Below are 18,753 nucleotides of genomic sequence, written 5' to 3'. Positions count from 1 at the left end.
TGTGATACATCTAAAATATATTCAGTGACTTACACAATATAGATTAATGATTCTTGGTTAAGTGTATCAAGATGAATAAACCAGGTAGCTATGTTAAAAATAAAAATTTGTAAAAATGTATTCAAACACTTATTCTCATAACAAAAGAAAGACACAACCACCAGATAAACAACGACCAGACTAGAATGTTCCACACATGTAGCGTTAACCACTTCACTCCCTCAATTCATCCGGAGCTGTTTAACTATTGAAGAAGAAACAGTACAGCAGCAATGTTCTACTTGTCCTGGTTTTGGCTGGGATAGAGCTAATTTTCTTTGTAGCTGGTTCAATGCTGTATTTTGGATTCAGCAGGAGAATCGATAACACACTGATGTTTTGGGTGTGGCTCAGTAGTACTTACTCTAAGTCAAGGACTTTCTGGTGCCTCATGCTCTGCCAGTGAAGAGGGAGCATGGCCAGGACAGCTGACCTGAAACTGGCTACAGGAATATTCCATACCCATAGAGCAGGGGAGAGTTGTCTAGGGGCTACCAATCACTGCTTGGGGACAGGCTGGGCATCAGTCAGTGGGTAGTGAGCAATTGCACTGTGCATGACTTGTTTTTCTGGAATTTTATTTGATTTTTTTTTATTACTATTATCATTAGTATTATTAGTATTATATTCTACTTTGTTTCAATTATTAAACTTATGTCAACCCATGAGGGGCTCTTTTTACTTTTTTTTCTCCCATCCTCCTTCCCATCCCAGCAGTGGAGGATGGGGGAATGAGCTAGCAGCTGTGTGGTACTTAGTTGCCAGCTGGGGTTAAACCATGACACTTCTCCATGCAAATCTGAGAATATCCAAACCAATGCAAAGTAAGGCAATTTCTCTGCAGCAAACACAACTGAATCAATGATTTTAGTGGGCACATCAAAGTTCATTTTCCTCATCAACTGTTCATACCCAAGGAGGAAATGCTGTGATACTGAGATCTCTCTTGCACAGTGTTCTTGCCGGTGTTTTATGTGATGCAAAATAAACACAGGTAGTCAAGAACGGTGGCACTAGTCTAAAACTCCATGATTCTGTAGATATTCAGTTTGTCAGTAAGGTTTTTAATGCATCAGCCTAATGAACCTAACTGTGAGTGCCATAACCATGATAAGTACAATAGGGTTATATTCGGATTTGTAATTCATAAAGTTTTGTTACTGAAACAACAGATCAATACAGTTAATGCAAAGAAGATGAATTAAAACTGAAACAAGGTTTATTGCTAAAGCTGCAAAGACAGAACACCATGGGAATTATCCTATATAGAGAGAGAAACTTGGCAATTACTATCTGAATAGTCAGTTCGGTCTTATTTTTTTAAAGTCAGAGAATAACCAGCTTTGGTGTAGCAAATCACACATTAGGGTGGCTCATGAACCATGGAAAACACATCCTTTCAAAAAGTCTGAGAAAGTACACGGATGAGACTTACAAAGTACAGAGAGGGAACATACACATGCCTTATGTCCTGTGTCAGTCTGAAGGTTTTCTGAAGCCATTCCCTCTGGAAACTTTGAACAACAGAAATGAACAGCTTAACTTTGCCTCTAGGTAATTAGACAGTATCAGTGGAAAGAAGATGTCTGAAGTAATTAAAAAGTGGGAAAAGGTCATCAAGGATGACAAGTTCTGGACTTGGGGGACCAGACTGGGGACTTGATTCCCCAGTGAAACAGGACTTTGATGTTTAATGCACTCACCATTATCAACAAAAGTCAGGGACAGGAAGAGTGAGATGCCGTGCAGATACTAACATGCTTCGAGTTCTTCTAGAAGAAAGACTATCATAACAAGCAGTATCTGTAAAAAGTCTTCTTAATCCCCCTATGAAGTATACAATGAGGTCAAGTTGCCCTTTACAGTTGTATCTGTATAGGTGATGTTTGTGAGTGATCTCCAATTAGGTCATGCAGACAATACTTCGGAAGTCCTGATCCTCCTGCCTGACCCCATGGCAGACATGGAGCTGAAGGATCTCTCAGTGGGTTGTGGACACCCTCTGTGCTTTCTTTAATACTTGCTAAATTCTTTGGAAGTTCTGCAGAAAACTCTTCCCCACTCCATGCAAGAGTCCAGTGCTGGGAATCTCAGACAGATAACAGAAGTCTGACTTATGGTTCCCTACTCCAGGGCTCCTTTGTTCCAATCCATCAAACAGCCTGGTTCTCAAAATGCCCTTCCTCATTTGTTCTGGCAGGCTAAGGCCATGCAGAGCAACAGTCTTATACCTTCAGCTCAGCATTTAACTCACAAGGAATGCTTCTGTATCGAGCTCAAAATAAACTAAATCATATGTTTCTCTCCTATTCTACTTATATTGCAAACCAGAATCTCAGTTAAGTAATTCTAAAAAGCTACACATTGACACAAAATACTTTCAGATCAAGTAACTGAAGTTAATCTCAGTGCAGGCTACGGCTCGATAAACACAACTCACCTGGAATATCACATTGCTCTTCCATATATCTCTTGAGAATCTTGCCAGCTGTACTAACATTGGAACAACAGAAGAAAATAGGTATCACAAAACCTTGGATCTTGCATCAGGTGACTGTAATAAGTATTGGACAAGGGTGCTTTGATGTTACAAAAGACCTAAGAAAATACCAATGACTTAGGGTGTATTCTTGCTGTGTTTACTCTCTTACTAAATGGCACTTGTCATACACATGCCATCTGCTGCATCGAAATGCGATACCCAACCAGGTAAAATAAAAATTTCCCACACCAGCAGACTCTTTGCACAGATTAAAAGGAACATCACTAATGTAATTTTAGGTGATTAAAGAGTCTACAGTACAGAGATTGCATCTCTTGAAAGCTGTTCCTCTTGCAGAACAGAATCTCAGCTCCCAGTGAAGACTCTGCCCTTATGGCTACACACAAGAAGTCATAGGTTCATCATCCAGAGATATTTGTACTTGTGTCACATACAGAGAGCTGAGAGTGCAAGAGGAACACAAATGACTCCCCCTCACTGCTCCTTTTTCCCCTGCCTTCTCCTGTGTGCTCACAGGCCCTGCAGGAACCCAAAGGAGAAACCTTGTAGTGGAAGCCATCTCTCTGGGAACTGAAGCTGAGTCTAAAGACACTCAGCCTCTCAATGCTTGTGGAGGTTTTCCACAGCCTGTAAGACAAGAAAATCTGGAAAAGCTTTACTACACAGGCTTACCTACTGCATCTTGGTAAAAGTCAGGGTCCCTTAGTACAAGAAGCTCCTTAGTCAGCCATTGATAGGAACTGTGAAGGATGACGCTATTTGTTGCACCCATGTCAGTCTCCTTACATTTCTAATTTGTCTACAGCCAAAATAGATGTTTTGGTCTTATTTTGAGTACTGAAAAGGATTATGCAGTTCAGTGTACCTGCTTTATAGTTAATGAATATTTTGAAATTTCAGCATATCTGAGTCTCCTTCACACATTATGAGAGACCAGCTCATGCAAGATCATGCTAACACATGGAGAATATTTACATTATCTACCCACAAAGGCTGCCCAGACCCCGAACGGACATATGAAGCAAAAAACCACCAAAACTGACGATGGAATAACAGAGAAGGACAGAGTCATGCTAAAGGGACATCATGTTCCTGGACCACGTTCCCAGAAACAGGTAGGATTTTTCTCCTTGTCTTCTGCTTCCCGACATTTATGAAGCTTAGCATCCCTGTGCCTGTTATATTCCAGTACACTCTTCCAAAAGAGATGCCATTTTCACTTTCATGACATACCAAAAAAACCACCAACAAAAAATCTCAAGGAGGTGGCAGTTCCTGTCCAGTGAGATAGAAACAGATATTCCTTCATCATCCTTCCTACCAAGGAACACAGTGAACCAATGTTATTTAAAAAAGAGTGCACTGATAAGGACTGGAAGCCTAATAAAACTGGAAGAGCAACCAGAAAAGCCCATGAGCTGATGATGTTGAAGTAGAAAGAGCTGAAAGCAGATATAGAAAAATATGCCTCAAGACCCAAACATTACTAAAGTTGAAGTGAAAGCAGAAGAAATGAGACTGCAAACTGAGACAGGTAAAACCTAGAAGATAGGACTAGGAAGAAAATCCTGAACATAGAGCTTTTAAAAAGCCTCAGAAGACATGTCACAACCCCCAATCTGGCAAAGAGCACTTGGAAAGGCATGGAAGAGGGACATAGATCCTTTTTCACTCTCTCACAAATTCTTTGTTAAAGGTTTGCCAAACAAAGTGGTGATTCAGCACTTAGTAACCATCATCAGAACACAACTAGCAAAACAACAAGAGATGTGTAGGGAATGAGGAACAGATCAAAGAAAATCACATGATTCTCAGAACAAGATGCAGAGTGCAAGGACAAAGGAGGGGAGAACAATACAGAACTTTTGGAAGTGACAAAAAATGAAAAGGATTTTGCATGGGAAAATGAAATGGAAAACAGGTCAAGGACATCTTCATTACCTTAAAACCACAAGAGTGGCCTAATGTGGCTAAAACACATGTTAGCATTTCAGTGCAGACAAGATCAAACTTCCCTCCTGAACTATGCAGATCCATCTTTGGACGTGCAGCTGCTGCAATGTGCGTATGGAAGTGTTAACAGCATAGTTTTTCTTTGTTGGCACTACAGGACTGAATCATACCTTATTACAGGAGCTGCGTTGCCACACAACCATCAGCTCTCAATAGTGTACAAAACAAAGAGAGAAAACAAAGGAAGAGAAGGACTTACCCTAAGTGCCATTTTCTTACAGTTAGTCTTCCCATTTATTTTTGTCTCAATACAGTGAGGCCAGAATGGAGGGGAAGAAAGAGAAGGTAAACATATTATATATTTGTATTCTTGTTTTCCAGGCCTTCCAGAAAGGCCAGTTTTGTAAACAGAAAGAAAGTTGGGATTTTCTTTATCGTGTTAACTACTCCCATGACTGTAACAAACCATGTGGAGTTCACAAGTATCTCTCTGCTGAACATTATCGAAAATGCACTGCAACTTCTTTTGCAACACATGTTATTTTAGTCAGGCTATCTGCTCCTTAAAACACTCGCCTATTGTTTCAACAGCACAGACCTGCATGCTGAATTATAAAAATTGTCCAATATCATATCATCTTGGTTGCAGATTTAATTTCACAGAATATGAAACTTCACTGAAAATCATTGTACAACAAGACAAGAAAACATAAACATTGGTTTCTTTTTCTTTTGGTTTGTTTTTTTCACATTAAGTGTGAGTCTACTACAACTCCCTCTGGGAGGATGCTTTTCATACAAAGCCACATTCTTTGCACCTTATTCACATAAACAATCATTGAATTAAATGAGATCAGCCAGAGAAGCAGGGAAATCAAGTTTTGATTCAGCATTACCAATACAAAACATAACATAAAAGTTAATTTAAAAAAAAAAACACAAAAAACAGGATAATAGGCATCCATCTTTAAACTATCTAATAATGCAAAAACTAGTTGAAGGTTTTGTTTTTCAGGTCTACCCCTTGAGATTTAATACAGTAAACTAATTATAATTTTGCTACACACAAGTTGTTGATAATTACCTCTTTAAGGGTCATACTGTTATCTGAGTATAAAGCAAGGGAATTTTGTTAAGAGTCATTACTTAAGTATCATTTTATTCTTGATCCTTAAATAAGCAAGGCCTGAAAATCCCACTTACAGAACATAAGGGAAGTGATTTTTTTAATGGTACTTGGTAAAATCTGCTAACTTTTGCCTGATTCTGTTTTTCTTGAAACACCATATACATTTTGAGCTAAGCTTGAGATATACAAAACCATGAGAAACTTCCCTGTTAGCAGAAGAGTGAATACTCATAAACAAAATTTGAAGCATGAGAATTAATTGACTGAAGGTTAGTTTGTTTTTTACTAATAAAAAGGACAGACATAAAACAGATGCTTGTTGCTATATTAATATTTAGAAGGTGACTTTATTAATAACAATTGAACTAAGACACTGCCTATATAATTAATGCTTTTCAAAATCCTAGTATTTTGGGGAAGAGGACAAGTATACAGCTCCTGAGAATGACAGAAAAATCCATCATCTTAATGTGAAACACTCTAGTACACATTTAATAGTGTGCTGAGAAATTCCATTATAGTGTCACTCTTCTCTGATAACCCTGCCTGGCTTAGCTTACTTGAAAGTGCATTAGTGTTTTTTCCACCAAGGCAGAGTACCTGTGTGTTTCATGAGAGCTACAGAGGACTGAAATACAGAGCAAGTTCTCCATTTCACTGACACTCTTTATGCCATCTCTGGGAATGACGGAGAACAGCTCCCAGACAAAACTGGCTTTACACTGCAGCCTCCTGAAACACTTTTTTCATCTTAGTCAAGGAGAGTCTTAATTTCAAATTATAAGGAGAACAAATAAACCTTTAAAAGGTTGTTTTGTTTTTTCTTTCAAATACTGTGCTCAGTTCTCCTGAATGCAACCCTACCTGTTTTCTTGGTGTGCCTGCATGTTACCAAAACCAGCTCATCCCAGGTAATTATATTCAGACACTTGCTGGATGTACAAAACCACATCTGGTATGTAAACAAATTCATATAATTTAAAAAAAATTATTCTTAAAAGCTGGAAATACATGGATCCAAGTTCTGTAAGCTAGATTTTGAATAAAAGGTGCTTCTAGGTTCCATGCCAAGTATTTCACTTCGAGGATTAAAAACAGAAAGAAGAAAAACCTGACAAAATTCTAGTAAATGAAGCAGCAACATCCTCCTCATTTGCATGTCTGCAGTTATAGACATGAAAGGCTAAATTCTCTGAAAGAATATGGAACCCAGAAGTTTGGTTTTAAAATTCTTAAACACATGTTGGTGAGCAGAAATAAGGGGAAGAGAGAGGAGGCAGAAGAAAAGTTTGGGTTTGGTTTTTTCAACCTAAATTACTCCTGTAGGGAAACAATAAATCTGGGAATCCTTTTTAAAAATATGACTTTTTTTCAGTTAAGAGACTCTGCCAAGGACCAGAGCTTATACCTACAAATTCTGCTTTGATTTATTGATGTGGCATGCTACTTGGTGCAAGTATCCATACCAATCTTTTAATTTTGCCATTCACTTTTCACACTGGGTCCCACCTTGCTACCAGATAAAGCATAAAATTCTCATGGAGAAAGGATGAATCTTTTCTGAATAAGCAAGGTAGGACTAAATATAGAAATAGTCAATCTGGTCTGACAAGTAGGAAGAACAAGAAGCGGAAGTGAGTGACTCTAATCCACTGAGGGTACTCTTTGATCAAAACTAAATCCCAAAGAGAATACTAAAAGTTAAAATTTTATGAAGCAAGCTGAGATGTGATTGCAATGTAGATTAGTTAGAGCTGAATGCTAGTTGTTTGGACAGAAGACAGATGTTTAAATCAAGCTACTTCATATTTGTGGTAAGTTTATAGGTAGCCTGTTACCACTGTTTCACTGATGTAAAGTTATTCCTCAATAACTCATGTCCAATCCCCAAAGATTCCCCTCAAAGGAAGGAAGGCTGTTTTAAAAAAAAAAAGGCCAAACCAAAAAAAAAAACCACAACCCCCCCGTATTATAAAAACTAGGCAGCTACGGGATAACAGGAAAAGTCCTCATCTAACAGAGAACCAGTTATACAGGAAATAAACGGTTCAAGGTCAGTCTTCACCAGGAAGGACACAAGCCCAGCAGCTCCATGGCCATCTGCATTAAGAATATATTGAGTTCATTATAGCCACCAATGAATCACAGGGGGACAGGGAAAGAAAACAACTGTTAAAATGGCTGGCAGAATTCAATACCATTTAAACACAGACTGATATTCGTGGTGTGAAAAAACACCTCAACTTCATATGCATAATGATGGGCTTGGGATGATTCAGAAATGAGATCCTGGATCTATAGTGGACTGTTCTTACTAAAGCATCAGCACAGTTAAAAAGCAGGGACAGCACTAAAAATTATTACTGCAGAACCAAAACCACCTTTATTCAATCATCTAAGAAGTTCAGCTGCATCCTGGAAGTTGTCACTCTGCCCTCTCTTCTTGGAAAAGGTTTAGCAAAACTAGAAAAGTTTCAAGGAAGGAGAACATAAGACAACAAAAGGCAACACATAATTAAGTAGAGGAAAATCAGGTTAGAGAACTACTAGAAGGCACCATATTAAACCATCATATTTTGGGCTTAAAGCAAGTGAGAAGAAATAGCTCTTCTTATTATAAAGCAGTTTTCAAGCTGTGGTTTCCATAGCCTTTCTTCTCTGGTTTTCTCAGTCTGTTTCCCATTTACTCATGTTCCCCCCTCAACTTGACAGAGTTATTGATACGGATGCCCTAAAAGAGTAAAAGGCACTAAGGAGAATATATGTCATTTTTCTCTGCAAATTAAATGGAGCCAACATAACAGAGATGAGAATTAGCCAGGCTGACATGAAAGCATTCACCTACACCGCCAAACCAGGCTCAACGTATCTGCAGGCATGTGACTTGTTCAGCTCCTGGCCACCTCGCAGGAAAAACTGAAAGAAATCTCCCCAGATGGACAGTCCTGGTCTAGTCAGTGAAAAATGCCCAACTCTCCCTGCCTGCAGGTTGTCTGAAATACTATGATTTGTGAAGATGGTCCCATAGAGAAGCAGCTAACTTTAGGCACTCTGTTTTTCCAAGTGATCTCAAAGGCATCTATGTCACTTGGTAAGTTTTTGAACATTCTTTACATTATTAGAATTTAAATAAATTAGATTTGATGTTGCTTACTTTGAGGCTAGCAGAAACTAGATAGCTAACATCAATACCTGCTCTTGACTGAGGTGTCCTCATTCACCCAAATTCAGTTCTGCTTTATCAGGCATGCTGGTAACTAAGCTACTCATCTGCAGGAGCACCTCCACTTGCAAAGACACCAGAGAGCGAAATGGATGACAGCCTCACCCAGTGCATGCCAGGTCAGGACTTCTTAAATCCTAGCTTCTCCAAACAGATTAAGTGTAATCTTACAGGGAAAGAAAAGAATCCAACTTGGTAGCTGACTGTTCATTAATAAAATACTGTACTTCAAATTCATGCTTCAGCTTACTCCACACCTGAGTCTGCCATTCATATCAATAGACAAACCTTAGCTGCACTAATGCAGGGCATTCAACAGCTGTTCCAGGAGGAAACTAGCACACCTCTGGAAGAAGTCATCACACATCAAAACTGGGGTACCATCTCTCATGCTAAAGCAAAGTTATATCTGCTCAGGGGCTGGAACCATTGGCTCCTCTACAACTCCTTTTCGGGGGGGAGGCATCTGATATAAAACTGACAAGTCCAGAGGCTGGATTTCAGCATGTCTAAGAGAATCTAAACCTGTGAAAGAAGTGGATATTGCAGGGAGTATAACACAGGGGTAGGAAGAAAAACAATTTTCAACTACGTCTTGTCTCTGAGCTTTTTCCATGCTACCAAGTCTTTAGGGCAGAGACTCCTATTTACTGCACAAATAACAAAATGATACAAGTTAAAGCATAACATTTATACTTATTCTAACTATCTTCTGACTCTGACATGAAAAAAAGTTGGTCAGCATCTTCTGTGACATCTGTGGGCAGCTCCATCATCCGGCACTCTTCAATGATTAAATGTAACATTGAAGACATACTTCTGCAATTTTGTTACCATAAAAAAAATCTATACGAACTTAATGTGCTTCCATACATGCAAATTTTAGATCTTGGGGGCTAGCCAAAGGCTGAAGTTACATCACAGCATAACAAAAGAGAAAGAATGTAAAGACTTAAGACCAATGACACTCTTACTTAGAGAAAGAAATACAAACAAGAGCACATGGAAAGAGCATGGTCTGATTTTCCACAGAAGTCATGGAAAAAAACATACCTGCAAGGGCTGCTGTAAAGTTTGGAAAAGACAGACCGATAACAAAGTGTTGTACTTTCAAAATCTGGATTTAAACCAGAACAATAATGTCAATGAAAGACTGCAGATGGCAGGCAGATAATTCCACAGTCAGAAGAAAGGCAACCCTCCTGCCCCCATCCCTAAATCCTCTCAAAAGACTTCAGCCAGACATAGTCTAATCACAAAAGTGGTCAGAGAGAAAATGAAGGAAAATTACTCATATGTAAGCTTTACAAAATACTAATTAATTGATTTAAGAAGTGGGCATGCCTTGCAGATATTAGTGCAATTATTTGAGACAGCAGTGATATGGTGAAAAGATCATATCCTGCCCAAGACACTGAACCAGCTGCAGTTTCTGCAACTGCTGTACACCCAGACATCAAACTCTTAATAAAAGTAAAACATACCTAAAATCATTCACTATGATAACTACTAGAAAGCTATTTAAATATTGCGCTTATATATAATTATCATGCACTCATGGTGCTTTTTAATTTTATAAAGCTGGCACTTTTCCTCAGTGACTGACCTATCTGAGACAATTCAGGGAATTCTAACTCAGAAGTGTATTGCCTCAATATAAATAGACTAGCAACAGGTCTTGCTAAGATGTCACATTGCAGATGCTATTAAAACCAACAGAAAATATTCCTGACTGACTTAAAGCAATTTGCATCTCAAACTGGAAAAGGGAATTAGCCCACTGCAATGCAGACACAATGAAGATACACACCCTTAAGGAATTAATTTTCATCAAATCCAAACGCATTTTCGATAATGGAAACAAAAATGCTTTTGTCCAACAGCATGCCAGGACATGCACACAAAACCTTTATCTTCAGTGGCTCACTTCACAAAAATGGATGGTGTTTAAGTGGGGAAGGTGGCAAGTCATGAGAGAGAAAGGGAAAGTAAGGGACAGACTGTCACAAGAAGCTTGTTTAAAACCAGGATTTGAAGGAGGTAAAACTTCATGATTTGAAGAGTGCTCCAAATATGCTTTTGATCACAACATAAGATAAAAAAAGCTTAGGTATTTTGGCATAGGGGCAGATAAATTTTTCCTCAGGATTAGGGCAAACCCACTAGGGTGCCCATGCTCAGCACATCACACCCCAGCTACCCCATAGCCCCAGTACACTCCGTCTGGCTGGCATCTACACCAGATGCTTCCATCTATCACTTTCCACAGATGTGCCCAAATCCCATCCCCAATCACAGCCAGCTTCCCCTATGGCCATGGCTTGGATGAGATGCAGCTAGGATTTGGAGGACCAGCAGCAGATCTGAGGAGTGGTAATGGGAGAGCCACAGAGGAGCAGGCAGGAAGACATGAGTGCTGGCACTGAGAGACAGTCTTCCTGTCCATTCTAAGGACCCAGAATTTCATGTCACACATAGCAAGATCACTGACAAAGGTTCAAAAGTAAAACAGTAGAAGAACAAGCCAGGAATCTACAGTCCTGCACCATATCATGAGCTAGCTATGCACTTGATATTCGATCAGAAGTACATCACTGAGGCTATCAAGACAACCCTGCACAACTGGATAATGCAAGAATTCAAGCTGATGTACTGTATTGGTTAGGCCATCCAATGTGGCTTCATTTACCACAGCAGGACTGTTTTTACAAGACATCTACCACTTTCAATATACCCGATTAACTATTAGTAGTAATGTGCTACATTTCTTTCAACCTCAAAGTCCTGTGCAGTCCTAATGCTTCATTTATCACACACCTCTCAAAAATGTGTTCTAAATTGACATTTATTCATTTCATTACTGTTTTTTGATAACACTCGTGATCCTGGTACCAGACACCATCCTTCCCTGTTTCACTCTCAAGACCTGCACACCTGCAACTGGATCTCAAGGGGTTGTCCAGAAAACAAGAAAAATACTTGTCTGGCCAAACTAGCACCACTTCTGATACAAAGCATCACTGTGTTATGTCATCAAAACCTGTAAAAGGAAGCAGAATATGGAGAACATCCAACACAGATGCATATGAAAGCTACACAACAAATAGGCCTGGAATTCACACGTTTATTCCAACTTTTCCTAACTTTGAAACACCTGCATTCACAAGTCCATCTTCTGAATGGCAGGATGAGATAAACCAAATAGAGGCAAGAGGAGTAGAAAAAGTTTAGAAGAGACTAGATGGTAAAATTAATTTAAGAACCTAAAAGTGCTTTAGAAACGGTCACTGTTATGCCACCCATCCAAACTGATAAGTACTGTTAGACCTGTTATACAGATTTAGTGAGTAAGGGGCAGCAAGGTCTTTTTCTTACATCACAAAATGACTCACTGGCAAAGTCAAGCAGAGGTGAAGTTGAAGACAGATGGAGAAATGCAGCTTGAGGCTCAATGGCTCATTACCACACTCTACAAGCACCTGATTAAGATATCATTCATCTAATCTAGTCAAAGAACATCATAAATTTGATAATCTGAACTCCAGAACATGCCACCTGTGACAAGGTCAGGATGCTAAGCCTGGCATTGCAACTACATTGTAGCTGCCAACATTGGAGCCCCATTAGTCCAGGCAATTTCTGTTCCCAAAAAAAGAAAACAGCTCTGCAAAAAGCTTTAAGAAAGCACCTGGATGATTAGGAGGTTGATCACTTTATTTTTACCCATCATTTACTGATCATTTCATTTCTAGTGTTCAAGGCCAGTCTCCTACATGAGGTTGATAGCATTGTCTGGGTAAGTACTAAGGAGCAGGGGAAAGCGAAAACTTTCCTGAGTACTATCACACAGCCCCTTCTGAATTTTATTACAGTTTATTATCAAACAAAAAAAACAAGGAGAGAAGCAATGACATTATTGTTACAGAATTCCTATTCCCTCTTGCAGACTAATAGGTCCTCACTGACAAACAGGCACACATCATCAACATACCAGGTACCTAAATACTTTATACAGCCAACCAACTCTAGTTTTGGTACATGCAGTGTATTCAACAAGTGTTTTCTGCTCAGAAATTATTATGAAGGTCTGAATGAGTGTCATTACACCATGTCTTGTGGTCTGCAATGCAATTGAAGATCTTACATGTAATCACAGATCTCCAGAAACACTGTTTTCCAAGTATCTAGAGAATGAAGATTACACAACACTTGGAACTTGAGGCTGCCAAAATAAGTTGTTATAAAACCAGCTGCCCAGCCAGACATACCACACTGAAAGCAAGTAAATAACATTCTCCTCAGAATAAACCTCAGTCCTACTAGAGGATCTGGTCCATGCCTAGCAAACACTGCATAAGAATTTAGGCATGGTTACGTTTTTGCCATCTTTGAAGAGAGACAGATTTACTGATATTCCCAATACATTGCTCCTTTAACATTGGTAGGACATTCTAAGTTCATTTAAACAACTGTTCCACCTACCAGCAAGACACTTTCTACCCCTCTCAGTGTTTTTCCCTGTGAACAAAAGCTATCCAGTAGCAGACAACATGTCCTTTTGGTCATGTGCATTGCAGAAATACCAACCAGGAACCTAAAGAATCACTTACCACATAATTATAAAAATATGAAGATATCAATTATGTCTTTAAAGAAAAAAAAAACCCAGAGCGCTGTCTACAGCTTATGCGGTAATGCACACAACACCCCAGGGCATGATAAGCCCTTTATTAATGTTCGCAATAAAACGAACACTGCAGAACAATTACATGCCATAGCCACGGATTTTCACAATCAGAAAGCTCTACCAGCAGCCACTGTGTACTCACAAGGCGTTGAGACCTCAGGGACGGCTGATGTTTGCAGTAAACTAGTGGAAATATTTCCAGTGGAGTTTTCAGGTGATGTCAACAACAGGAAGAATGACTTCGAGCCAGATTTCCATTTCTCATTAGACTCGGCCTTAAAAGTTGGAACAAGTGCGTTAAGGCTCCTCGTCTATACTCCCAAATCTGCAATTGAACCCCTCCGTCGACACAGGCGGCCGCACTTACGGGGCAGCCCGGAGGGTTCCTGTCTGCCCGAGGCGGGGGTCCCTCCTCGGACCCTGCTCCGGGTCGGAATACGGGAACACTTTCACTACTCGGGAGCTGGACACTGGCTTCGCCGGGCCCGTCCCCAGCTCAGCCCCGCCACCTCCGCCATCACCTGTGCGTCCCCCGCCACCCGCGCCCCCGCCCGCCCCGCCGCAGCCACACGCAACCCCGGCGGGCGGGCGCGGGCTGGCGCCCCGCTCACCTGCGCTCCCCCGCAGCACACGCGACCCGCCGGACACAGCGGGCACGGACACGGCGGGCACGGACACAGCGGGCACGGACACGGCGCTGCCGCTTCCAGCGGCGCCTCCGCCGCCGCGCTGGGGCTGCCCCGGAGGTGGCGCCGCCGCCGCCGCCGCCGTGCCCGCTGCGAGGGCGACACCGAGCGGCCGCGGCGGGCGGGCAGCGCCCCCTCCGCCCGGGCCGCCTCCCGCAGGCAAGGGGCCGAGCCAGGACCGACCTCCGCCCCCACGCCCGGGCCAGGAACGCCGAGCTCTGTCCGCAGCCAGGCTCAGCAGCGGCCGGACGCGATCCTGAACCGAAGCTGCTCTGCAGCTTAATTATGGAAGCTCGTAACAGTTTGCGTAGGGAGCAGAAGCGCTACAAAACCACGGAATCACAGAATCGGTCAGGTTGGAAGGGGCCACAGTGGGTCATCTGGTCCAACCTCCCTGCAGGGTCGTCCTGGAGCACATTGCACACGATTGAGTCCAGATGGTACTCAAATATCTCCAGTGAGGGAGACTCCATCACCTGTCTGGGCAATCTGTTCCAGTGTGTGGTCACCTGCATAGTAAAAGTTCTTCCTTGTATTCAGGTGGAACTTTCTGTGCATCAATTTCTGCCTATTGCCTCTTGTCCTAGCCGTTCGGACCACTGAAAATACCCTGGCTCCATCTTCTTGGCACCCCCCTTTAGATATTTATACACCTTAAAGAGATCCCCTCTCAGTCATCTCTTCTCGAGACAGAACAGGCCCAACTCCCTCAGCCTTTCCTTGTAAGACAGATATTCCATTCCCCCAATCATCCTCACTGCCCTCCACTGGACACGCTCCAGCAGCTCTGTGTCTCTCTTGTACTGAGGTGCCCAGACCTGGATACAGCAAAATTTTCCCAATTTCGGGGAGGCCAGATGCCCTTCCCTGCAGCTGGGAGCCAGCCAGCAGGCTTTGAAGTCTTGGGCAGAAGGTCAGAGAGGGATGCCTTGAAAGCTGGTTCTGCCTACTCACCACCTCACCCACCCCTCCAGCTATCACAATGTCCCAAGGGACCTTCTGCTCACCCAAGTCATGTGTTTGGGCAATTACAGGCAAATGTCAGTAATTCACAAACTGGTAAGGAGGCAAGTTAGACTGGACCATCCATAGACACCAGTACAGGAGAAAGGAGTTTGTGTGAGTAGGGTGATCAAAATGATAAAAGCAGGATCAGAAGAAGAAGGAAAAATAGAAAGCAAGTGGCTCTTCATCCTTGATCCCACAGGCACATCACTTTCAAAGGCCATTCCTCTGGCTATAAGGTATTCTCAGAATGTCCTAAAGGAACTGACGCCCTAAATGAACTACACATTGAAGTATCACATGTTAGTGGTGAATATATTCTTTTGAAGGTTTTTGCAGATAAATCTACTTATGCCTTTTTCACTAAATGATTAATATGGTAGTCATTGCTCCATGGCAATAGTCACACCATAGGTTCACATAAAAACCCTTGGTGCTCTGCAGGATTCTGACACCTCTCTGATCTCAGCAAAGCTTTGTCAAAATGACAACATTAGTCTGAAGTCCGGTGTCATTACCGAATTAGAATGTAGTTACTAAAACATATAAAAATACACTGTGATTCCTCACACTACAATTTCATTTGCTCGTTTCCATATTCAGGATAGGCCTACTTCATGTGAATTTTCTTTTATTTGATATCGTGTAAAATTTTGATGTAGGAATGGAGGTATTTGTGTGAGTAACAATTAAGCTCATGTTAAATAAGTTCCATATATGTAAAGTTTGCAGGACTGTTTTGGCTATGTTTGATCACTATGATTGTGAAACAAGATATTAACACATTGCAGAAAAAGGCTGTCTTGGCACTGATCTGCCACCAATCTATTTCATGAGAGTTCTTCCTCTTTAACAGGAACTGAATGAGATGGTATCATGATCCTGCAAACCTGGCTGCAGATAATGTGGATGTCAGTGGGGCTCTTTCCTTAATTAACATTAACCTTTTTTAATCCAGACAGTCAACTTCGTATTCTTATGGATATTTTTTTCCTGTTGTGAAGAGAAATTCAAGAGGGATTCCGTCAGTTGCATAAAACAGAAAGTGTGTCATGTCTATGAACTGCAGCTCCCCACAGACAAAGTTCAGTCACATCTAACACTGTACATATCATATATTCAAGTACTCAACCCTTCATCTACCTGCCCTTACTACAAGTCCTGTGACTGAAGGCTGGGCGCTGTTTCATTATGTGCAACCAGCTTCAAAACCAAATGGCCTGACAAAAGAAGGAAAAAGGCCAGGTGCAGAGGGGACAGAAAAACACCTGGAGGCAAAGGGACAGAGGAGGCTTATGTAGATTCCATGACCGATTATATTGTTAAAGGGTTGGTAGAAGTGCTTCAGCCCTACTCTAAAAACCTATCTGGCAATAAACCCGGAGTCTATGTGGCTTTGAACCTGAAGCTGTGGTCAGGCAGATCACTGACATCAGTCGTGGGAAGGTTGTGGCAAGAACTGCATTGTAACTAGTCTTCATTTTTGAGTTTCCACACCCTGATTTAGTATTTCAATATCTCCAAATTATTCTCTGTCTCACTGGTGATGTTTCATAGCTCTTTGTATAAAAGAAACTTAATACAGACAGTCAGATTTCTGGGCAAGACCCACTTCCCATAGCTGGCCTTGAAACATAACAGCCCTTTTTGCACAGATGTGGTCAGATGGTGTGTGAGATAGATGGCCCTTCATTACAGACCTGGAAACTCTCCTCCTCTTTCCATCAGGACTTTTCAGCAGATTAATTCCTCCCAGGGCTGTCCCAAGACACGATGCTGAAAACATGACTGGTAAAAAAGGTCCTGCTGCAAACCTAAGACCTAATTCCTTGTAAGGGATTTAACTTTGAAATGTTTCCCATGATCTTTTAGTACACTATTAATCTGTTCAAGCAAAACTTCAGAGTGGGTTGATAAGTTGAGAATAAAGGCAAGCATTTCAATAAAATTGTGTATGGGTAGGTTTGGCATGATGTGGAATATAAGAGAGGGATTTCTACCTCTCCAGACAAAAAGTGTGCCTCCCTTATCTCCAGTGGGTTAGTGCAACCTGGAAGGCACTCCGATAAGAAGACTGTTACACAGTGTAAAGGTGAGAAAATAATCAGCTACAGAAAACACGTGGAGACTTCCAACATAAACCCGACCATTGCATTCAATATAAGGAGGGACAACAGGGCAACAGGAAGTAGTAAAAGAGGAAAAATTGCTGTTGGAGAATCAGGAACTCAGCTGCTAGTCACCATAACAGGCAGCATGGGATGACAGGCAGGGGCTAACACACACATTCTGGTACTTAGATTGGTACAAGACAATAAGAGCAGCACTGGAAAATCCTGAGAAGGGGCCTGGCTGAGGGGCAGAAGGTCGGTCTTCATGAAGCAGGCCTGGAGAAAGCAATGGCAGACAACTGAGTGCACCTTGGTCTGATAGGGGCATCAAAATCCCATCCTCTTCTGAGGTTTCACTACTATGGCTTTCTTTAGTGTTCCTTATTAATCAAGTCATTATTTCTAAAATAATCTCTCTCATCATTACTGCAAATACGTTACTACCCGCCATCAGTGCCTGGCTTAACACTTTGAGCCTGCACGTGTGCTGACATAGTTGGCATGGAAGGAAAGCGGGGCAGGCATGAGCAGTGCTGCCGGCACCATTTGGCCCTGGAGCAGGCAGGGCAGATGTGTGAGCTGAGGAGCACCAGGCACACACAGGTCCTGCCTGGGTCCCACAGTCTGTCACATGCTGACAGCATTGTAGGGGTGATGCAGGAGAGTCCTGAGAGCCCATTTTTGGGTTCTGTGCAAGGTGAGGCTGCAGGACGTGACAAAGAAGAGGAGGCTCAGGGGTGACCTTATCACCCTCTACAACCACCTGAAAGGAGTTTGTAGCCAGCTGGGGGTCGGCCTCTTCTCCCAGGCAACCAGCAACAGGACAACATGGGCCTCAAGATGCACCAGGGTAGGTTTAGGTTAGACATTGGGAAGAATTTCTTCACAGAAATAGTTATTAGATATTGGAACGGGCTACCCAGGGAGATGAGGGAGTCACCGTCCCTCGAGGTGTTTAAGGAAAGACTGGATGTGGCACTTAGTGCCATGGTCTAGTTGCCATGGTGGTGTTAGGCCACAGGTTGGACTCGATGATCTCAGAGGTCTTTTCCAACCTAATTGATTCTGAGGAAGGCTGCCTGTAATAGAAACACCAGCTGTCGCCACGGTGCTGCAGCCTGGCACGCCAGGCCACTCGCTCACCTACTCCGGCGCCCCGCACGCGTGAGGCAGCGCCTCCCGTGTGCACCGCTCCCACGGGAGCACAGCCGGAGCGGCCGCGGCGGCTCCCGGCAGGCCCTTGGAGCCCGAGGGTGAGACCCGCAGCGCTCGGCTCTGCCCGCCAGCGCCCGGTGCCAGCGGCGCGGCCGGGCTTGGGAGCGGCAGCGGGAGAGGGCCCGGGCGGGCGCGGAGGCCCCGACGGCCCGTGACCGGGCGCGTCAGGTGACGCGGGTCACGCCGCCTCCCCGCCCGCCCC

At 42.4% G+C, this 18,753-nt stretch overlaps 1 protein-coding gene across 3 annotated transcripts in view; it reads right to left on the bottom strand.

Annotated features, from left to right (window-relative positions):
- ANKRD6 (ankyrin repeat domain 6) overlaps positions 1-14,197 on the bottom strand; it is a 90,482-nt gene extending 76,285 nt beyond the window's left edge. For 2 of the 3 annotated variants that reach the window (XM_027645078.1, XM_027645082.1), the window contains exons 1-2: positions 14,146-14,197; positions 13,677-13,809 (exon numbers count right to left, since the gene is read on the bottom strand). The gene's annotated coding sequence lies outside the window, so the exon portion shown is untranslated. Of the gene's footprint in view, positions 1-13,676; positions 13,810-13,901; positions 13,921-14,145 lie in introns of those variants that run through there. The other variant, XM_027645079.1, reaches the window with a different exon arrangement.
- Between the last annotated feature and the right edge of the window lie 4,556 nt (positions 14,198-18,753).

This window comes from Corapipo altera, unplaced genomic scaffold, assembly GCF_003945725.1.
Source record: "Corapipo altera isolate COAL_440 unplaced genomic scaffold, ASM394572v1 2, whole genome shotgun sequence".
Taxonomy (NCBI): domain Eukaryota; kingdom Metazoa; phylum Chordata; class Aves; order Passeriformes; family Pipridae; genus Corapipo; species Corapipo altera.
Note: the sequence above shows the minus strand (reverse complement) of the source record. Positions and strands in the feature narration are given on the sequence as shown.